The following is a 7,238-nucleotide window of genomic DNA, read 5'->3' as shown; positions in this document are numbered from 1 at the left end:
TCCACTCAAGTAGGATACAACACAATTTCTCTTGAGTCAGTTCTCAAAAAAATAGCTGGCGAGGTCGATGCAGAGCCTAAAACCGAGGTGGAGGTTGGTTGTGAAGACATTAGCCAAATTTTCATGTCTGCCATGGTGCTGAAAGTGAACTAGTCTTTCCTTCCTTTGTTTCTTTTTCTCTCATTTTTTTCTTTTTCTTTTTTTAGGGTTGGCGGTGAAATGTTGACGTCCTTTGAGATCGATTTAAGCGTGTTGTCAAGCTAGATAAACGGGGCCGACCTTCTGAGGCTGGTCTTCCTGCTGCCAACGTGTTTTTTAAGTTGACTTGAGGGCACCTTAGCTAAAAAGCGGTAAGGTTTTCCCTTAGAACTTAATTTGACTAGGTCGCCAAAGCAGAATGGTCGTTTTGTAGTAGCTTTAAATGTGGTTGCATTTATGCCATCATGTGGAATTGACTCTCTCGGGTCTGCGCTTGCGGGTCAATGCCATACATGTATTACACTTGCTCTCAGAACCGCTGGCCGCCCACTCCTATTGGAGCTGTAGGGCACCTTGAGGGGGTGACTCTGTTGTCTACAGGTCGCCTACTCTCACGGGAACCAAGAAGGGTTCAACCTATGAGGCCAGTTCCACATTCAGTTTGCTTCCAACTTTCATAGGAGCCATACAAAGCTCGATCAGTAGTGGGGCTTCGCAGTTCGGGTTGGGAGACAATCTGGGCCAGATCGCTTAAAGCTCGCTCGGGCTGGTCATTCATATTCTATTATGCTTGTAGGTTTTGTTGATACATATGTTGTTGTCAGCATTGGATGGTAGGTTGATGCCACAGCTACACTACATCAACCCTCGAAGATGTTGGTCATCTAATCCTACAATAAGCCACAGGGAGATCGACCTACAGGGGCAGCTCTGCTAACTATAAGTCACCAACCCACATGGGAGCCTTGAAAGGCTCGACCCGCAAGGGCGTTTGCACAGTCCGTTGGCCACCAACTCCCGCGAGAGCCACGAAGGGCTCGATTTGTAGAGGCAACCTTGCGAAACAGAGCTGATGAGGCTTCGTCCGAGATGACTGTTGTTGATAACGAATATAGAATGAGTTGAAGTCGACAGGGCTGCTTCACAATCTGTTGGCCGTCAACTTCCACGAGAACCACAAAGGGCTTGACTTGCAGGGGCGGCCTCACTCTGAGGTGCCTATCACCAGACTGCTAGTTATTGAGGTCGTTCTGCTACTGATTATTTTGCAATGACATGAAAGCACTGAACTTCTCCTCCCACGCACACATCTAGAGATTCATGCTTCAGTTCATAAAACTGTCGTGCTTCAATCCCGACAAGAACTGTTGATGGCTCTATCGTGAGGAGAGGGGCGTTCACATGAGGTAGCGATGTATTTATTTAGGGTAATGGGAGTACTGGGTTCAGCACGGTTGCTACTCCATGAAGTGCTAGGGCACTGAACTTGCCTGATTATCACAAAGGGGTTCTCAGGGTTCATCATAGATGCTCTTGCCCCCCAGTAAGTAATACTTCATTGTCGATATTGGTGCTGCTCAAAAATGCCATTAAGTTGATAAAGGCAAAAATTAGAATGTGAGAACTTAGCCTTTTGTTGCACTTCTCACTGACAGCGTCAATTGATCAAGGGTTTTTTTTGGCAATGCCCTGTTTGCTGGTAACTCGGATGCCGAGCTAGAGGATTTTTGTTGGAATGCAGCTTGGATGCCAAGCTATCTAGGCAAAACCAGGAGGTTGTTTAGGTGCTAAGCTAGGTAGATAGGCGAGTTTTGTAGCTCTTTAGAGAGACCTGTAGGGAATCAGTGTCAAAGGACCCAAGGTGGCTAACCTGGCGTGGTCACTCCAATGCTTAAGTTAGTAATTGTGATGTTGCAATCTAATGGTTTGATAATAGGATAGCTAGAATGCACTAAATCGCGTGTACCTTCTCCCCCCTATGAGGCTGGAGGTGAAGCCTGACGTGGTCACTCTAATGCTTAAGTTAGTAATTGTGATGTTGCAAGCTAATGGTTTGATAATAGGATAGCTAGAATGCACTAAATTGCGCGTACCTTCTCCCCCCTATGAGGCTAGAGGTGAAGCCTGTATATAGGCGTTGCTTGGCATGGGCTTTACGCATCGCGTCCGAGACCTCTAGGAGGTCGTGCCTAACCGGTCCGAAGTCCTTGGAGGTAGCCGTGCACATGGACTAGTCTTCGCGTCTTGTTTGGTTTCCTCCGGAACATTTGGTGCAGGGGCCAACTTCCGAGAAACCCGAGAGTGATGGGATGTGCATGCAGAATGGGTCGGCGAGCACGTCTCATAGGTCGTCACATGGACTTCAATCAGGTCAGCAAGCCCTTGAAGGAGGTCGCTCCTCACGTCGAGGTCACTCAACTGGTGACAAGGTGCCATAGATCGGCCCTAGACAAGGTGCTACAATCCTCCCTGAATTGTGGACGAGGTTGCTAGCTAGGTTTTCGCCAAGTCAGCGTCGGAGGCAGGCTACTAAGTCGGGATCTATCATTTTAACTAAAACAAGTCATCGCTTATATAATGTCGGGGTGTCATCCAGTTGTTCTGAAATGCCATGCGTCATGATACCATTGGAGGGCCAAATCGCCCTCATAAATAACATAAATAAGGGAGATCTTCTCAATGTACAACTATAATGAGGCGTGGATAAAATTCTTGTGAAGAAGAGATTTGAAGTCGGGTTGTTCGGTAAATTATTCTAAATCAGGGAATAATGCTATCTTCCACTTTTTTAGGAGGAAGATTGTATGGGGTTAAACGAGGCACATGTAAAGAGGGAAATGGGAGAGAATTTTCAAGGAAAAGCAGTACAAAGCATGGGGGAGGGGGGTTGCCAATTCGCAATGCGCATAACTGTAGCCTATAGGGTCTTTTGGCCTTGTGGGCAGGAGATTCAGAGTTTTGGTTGTATGATTTTGCTTTTCAAAACAAAATCAATCATGTTTTGAGTTGTTCGTGACTTTTACTTTTTTTTTTTTTGAAAGATATTAAAAATCGTAGAAAGAGAAAATTAATCGAATAAGTGGGACTGCAATTAAACAGATAAAATCATGGGTATACCCAAATCATCTTACCGTCATCTCCCCTATATGGATTTGGATGAATTTGCATTTCAATTGGATATTAAATGGTACTAATAAATTAAACAAAAAAATGTTAAAATATTACGTATTATTAATAAAACGACCTAAGAATAGCTTTTATACCTATAATGATTGAGTGAACACACAATGTTCAAACCAACTCTATTAACAAAATATAAATAAAATTTAAGTGTATATATATATATTAAAATGGAATCAAATTGGGTTATAGTCAGATGGGGTGAATCCATATTTAGGAATGGCAACAGGGTGGGGTGGGGATGGGATCCTCTCCCCATCCCCGTTTCCATGAAAATCCCCATCCCTATCCCTATCCCCATCCCCGTCCCCGCCCTGTCCTGTCCCTGCTAACAAGGATGAAAAATTTTCAATTCCAATCCATGCAGGAGAAAAATCATCTCAGGCAGATCCCCATGGAAATTGGGAAAATGGAGCAATTGCCATCCCTTTCCATATTTGATTACTAGTAATGAAGCCATTCATTAAATCAAGGGAAATAACCAAACAACAGAACAAAGCAACTACAGACAACAACTAATCAGCAAGGGAAGCTACCTACTACAGCTACTAAATAACCTACTTCACCAGATCAGAGCATATTTCTATCTTTTCAGATTTTCCAGAGAAATTTCAACTAGAGTATCAGAATTCGATTTCCATTAACAATGCTACAGAGACAAGGAATAATGGTTTCAGAGCTGGGTTGAGACTGATTTTTGTCATTCTAAGGATATGTTTGGGAGTGCTTAAAAAATAAGTATTCATTCAAAATAAGTGCTTATTAGGATCATTAAACACTTATTGGAATTTGGGAAAGAAGTGCTTATTTTTAAAATAAGCTCTTACTTTTTAAGCCCAAATTTACAGCTTTTTTGAGTGTTTATACAATAAGCATTTATTCAATTGATTTCTTTCAAAATTCTCCCTAGCTGAATTTTAAAATACCACCTATAAAACTATCCCTAGTTAAATTTTATAAAAGTATTTTTATTAAAGCACTTTTACAAAAAGTACTTTTACGAAAATACTTTTATAAAAACACTTTTATGAAAGCATTTTTATGAAAGTATTTTTATAAAAGTGCTTTCATAAAAGTATTTTTATAAAAGTATTTAATAAAAATGCTTTCAAATGGTATATTTTGAAAAGTTGAAAGAAAATGGACAAAATACTCACAAATGCTTATTTAAGTGCTTATTAGAAAAAAAGACTACCAAATGCCCCAATAAGCACTTGAAAAAGTTGGGTTTCCAAATGCAAGTAAGTGATTATTTGAATAAGCACTTATTTTTAACTTAGGCTCAGTCTAGAAGGAGTACAAATACAAATATGTAAAATGCAAATATATACAAAATACAAGGTTTTGCACTCTACAAATTTGCATTTGCACCCTTTCCAAATTGAGCCTTAAGCACTCCCAAACATGGACTAAACCGATTAAGATTCAAACCAATTGTGTAACTAACAATATATAAATGTCTCATGGTTTTCTTGTAACATTTGTTATATTTTATGTCTAAAAAGGTAATTTTCATATCATATATAAGATAATGTTCATTAAAAGGTATTTATTTTATCAATATATAAACAATTTACTATTTACTGATATATTTTTATTATGGTTATGCTATCAAAAAAATAAAGTTTCAAGTTGTCAATATAATAATGCAAAAGCACATTTACAAGAAAATATTAACCATATATGATAAATGGTTTTTGGACTTAACTTATGTTATGCAAGGCAAGTATTTACTTTGTATAGTGTATTAATCATAAGGCTCAGTTTGGAAGGAGTCCAGATACAAATGTGTAAAATATAAAACCTTACATTTTTTGGGTAAAATATAAAACCTCCCTTCAGATTTCTGACAATAAGAAAAACCTTCCCTTTAGTTTCATTTTACCAAATACCTCTCCTGAACTTTTAAAAAAGTCAACAAAATCCTCCCTTCCGTCACTAATTCAGATAAAAAAAATATACAAAATTACGAAATTACCCCTAACAATTGTCATTAAAGAAGCCAAAAAGGAACTGAGCAGCTTGGCATTAAAAAAGGGGATCCCTGAGGGCATTGGGTTTCGGCAATTGAAGCCTATTTTCAGGCGGCTGGTGTAACAGGTGCAAAGACTACTAAGGAGTGTTTCTAGCATATTTGGGGAGCTACATGTCAGCACCGTGGCTGCAGTGAGGGTAATCCGTTGGATAACCAGTAGCAACGGTGATGATTCACGTCTGAGGGCAAAATTTGTGGCAGAGTTGGTTTCCGACGAAAGGGTGGTGGCTCTTTTTGCCGGAGAGAACGACAATGCACGCAATCTTGTGGAACTATTAAATTTCAAAGCTTCTAATGTGCGCAAAACAGAGGGCTCATATACGCCACATGTTTCTTTTCTTCTTTTAAAATTTTTGCCACTTTTTGTTTCTCAAAATCACAGAGGAGCATATCATTTTCAAGCGAAATATTGCAAGATGAATGCAGAGATGTTCAAGATGACGATGCTCTATGTACCACATAACATGGAGCATACGTCTGGATCTGCTAGTTTCCTAGTTTTTGGTCATTATGGTTTCAATTGTTGGTTTTTCTGTTCCTTTTTTTATTTTTGTGTTGGCTTTTTTGTTGCTGTCTCTATTTTTCTTTTAACGAAATTTGTGGTTTACTATTATTTTGGTATGCAAGATATAATAGAGACTATTTACCAAACAAGGGATGACTGCGAATGTGTACCAGTAGGTCGGAATATGTCATCGTCGGTGCAATACAAATCAAAGACAGAGCTTTTACATTTTCATGCGTTTTCATTCACACAAATGGTAGAACAGAAGATACTCAATTTCTAACAGACAGTAGCAAAAGGTATATTGAAATGTGAGACCCACTCAATAATGCTGGTCAAATAACCCAAAATTATACAACCATTATAAGAACTTTCTCATTTTCTATCATCAAACACCAAATGCATCTTAATCATCGTCCTCCAGAGTCTAGAACACTCCAACGCCTCTGAATCATCACTTTGGTTTGCTTTACTGTTCGATTGTTAATCGGTTCCAATAATGATGTAAGCCTTTCTTCAGACACCTTCTCAACCATCTGACCCATTTGAGCAGCTCTCGGTAGAACATCCTCAACTCCATGTGCCTTCTCAGGCTTAACCAAAGCAATCCGAGCAAGCCTTTCTCATGTTATAGATGACAAGATTTGACTAAGCATCTTGCCTCCTTTCATCTGCTTCTCTTTTGGCTGCTTCTTCGCTGCTTCGAGTTCTGCTAATTTTCAATGCCGTGTTGTGTCATTAACTCCTGCATTCTTCTCCGTCTATTAGCTTCCAATTCGGGATCAGCCATTGCTTTTTCCTTCCTTCTCCAACCCTGGATATTCTCTTACCAAGCTGAAACAACCAGAGAGATATCACCGGCATAACGTTTAAGCTGAGTCGGTGGAGTTTAGGGATGGGAGATTGAGATCAAAGGAAGTTTAGTAAAATTGTACGTAAAATGATTTGGAAAATTTGATACATCAGCCTTTTTCCGTCTGGGTTAGTGACGAAAGGGACGTTTTTATTGAATTTTTGAAAAGTTTAGGGAGGTATTTATCAAAATGAAACTAAAGAGCAGATTTTTATTATTGTCAGAAAATTCGGGAGAGGTTTTTGCATTTTACCCTTTTCTATTATTTTGTACATATTTGTATTTATACTCAGACATAAATGGGTCCCAACTGTATAACTAAAAAAGGTTGAACTCAGGTTCTAAGTTTTTCTGATTCAATCATAATTTTATCAAAAGCGATTCTGCTTTATCTCGGACCAGCCCGATCCCATTATCACACTAGTTCAACGCTAGTTGGGGACATGGTTCTGACTAGCAAGTCCATGTTCTTAGAGTGCACCCGGTTAAAAGAACAAGGATTTATTTTTGTGAACAAAAACATGAAAAAACTAATAAAAGGCATTGTAGCCTTTGTCGGTTGAAATTCGGATGACCAAGATAATCTTCAGTCATGATCAACATGGTCATTCAAATGCAAAGGCAAGCAAGTGAGATGAGAACCATATATTGAAAGCCAAAAGGGTATAAACATGAGGGCATGCCAT

General features: G+C 39.3%; 1 pseudogene across 1 annotated transcript; it reads right to left on the bottom strand.

Annotated features, from left to right (window-relative positions):
• Window positions 1-5,899: 5,899 nt before the first annotated feature.
• Window positions 5,900-6,675, bottom strand: LOC148854413 (uncharacterized; annotated as a pseudogene). Its single transcript, XR_016113366.1, has one exon. The product of XR_016113366.1 is annotated as an uncharacterized LOC148854413 (transcript).
• Window positions 6,676-7,238: the final 563 nt, after the last annotated feature.

The sequence above is a fragment of the Nelumbo lutea genome, chromosome 4, assembly GCF_056320005.1.
Source record: "Nelumbo lutea isolate HS-2025 chromosome 4, American lotus-T2T, whole genome shotgun sequence".
Taxonomy (NCBI): Eukaryota; Viridiplantae; Streptophyta; class Magnoliopsida; order Proteales; family Nelumbonaceae; genus Nelumbo; species Nelumbo lutea.
Note: the sequence above shows the minus strand (reverse complement) of the source record. Positions and strands in the feature narration are given on the sequence as shown.